This window comes from Silene latifolia, chromosome Y, assembly GCF_048544455.1.
Source record: "Silene latifolia isolate original U9 population chromosome Y, ASM4854445v1, whole genome shotgun sequence".
Classification (NCBI taxonomy): Eukaryota; Viridiplantae; Streptophyta; class Magnoliopsida; order Caryophyllales; family Caryophyllaceae; genus Silene; species Silene latifolia.
In genome coordinates this window covers 308,757,861-308,758,964 of record NC_133538.1, presented here as the reverse complement: position 1 = coordinate 308,758,964, position 1,104 = coordinate 308,757,861, and the positions used below count along the sequence as shown (strand labels likewise).

The following is a 1,104-nucleotide window of genomic DNA, read 5'->3' as shown; positions in this document are numbered from 1 at the left end:
TCGCTTGTTCATTTTTTCCTCTACATTCAATTTGGTCATGTCCCAAAGTTCCACAATTCTCACATATCCCGCTTAGGATTGATGAAGATGCCGTCATGGCATTAACATGTTGCTTTGGTGATTTTGAGGCTTCTTCAAGTCTAGCCATAGCTTTTTCGAACTTCAAATTGATTTTATCAATGTGAGCACTAAGTTGAGCACCCAATTGAGTAATAGAGTCCACTTCATGCTTTCCTCCTCTAGTAACCTTGCGAGGTCTACTATATTGTGAATTATGGACCGCCATTTCCTCAATCTTGTTCCAAGTTTGATTATCGTCAACTTCGGTGAACATACCATTTGATCCCATGTTGAGAATGTTTCTTGAGTCTTCATAAAGACCATTCCAAAATTGTTGTATCAAGAACCACTCGCTAAGTCCATGATGAGGACATGAGCGACAAATTCCCTTGAATCGCTCCCAAGCTTCATACAAAGATTCTTCATCTCTTTGCTTAAAGCCCGTAATTTGAGCTCTTAGCATGTTAGTCTTTTCCGGTGGGTAGAACTTTTTGTAGAAAGCTAGAGCAAATTTCTTCCAAGAGTCAATTCCGAGAGTAGCCTTATCAATGCCTTTCAACCATTGTTTTGCGGTGCCAATTAGAGAAAAAGGAAATAAGACCCACCGAATTCGGTCTTGAGTTACACCGATTTGAGAAATCGCATCACAATAGTCACAAAAAGTCTCCATGTGAGAGTGAGGGTCTTCACTAGGCATCCCCCCAAATTGGCTTCTTTCGACTAATTGGATAAATGCGGATTTGGCAATGAAATTTCCGGTGAAGTGTTGTGGTGTGGGAGTACCATTGGGTAGGTTATTCTCGGTTGGTACGGAATGTGATGAAAATTTAGGTATTGTGGGTTGATTTTGTGTTGGATTTTGTGTTGGGTTCTCCTCACCTTCTCTTGCAAAAGGGTTGACGAACTCAATAGCGTTTGGTTGAATATCTACAACCTCACCAATACCTCTCAAAGTACCTCTAGAAAGTCTTCTATTGTTTGTCAAAGTCCTTTCAATTTCGTGATCAAAGGGTAACAAGTTACCTTGTGATCTTCTAGACATGC

General features: G+C 40.4%; 1 non-coding gene across 1 annotated transcript; it reads left to right on the top strand.

The window, feature by feature from the left end:
• The first annotated feature begins 416 nt into the window (after positions 1 to 416).
• On the top strand, positions 417 to 523 carry LOC141636539 (small nucleolar RNA R71). The gene has a single exon (XR_012541145.1). It is a non-coding gene; the product is annotated as a small nucleolar RNA R71 (small nucleolar RNA).
• The last annotated feature ends 581 nt before the right edge of the window (positions 524 to 1,104 follow it).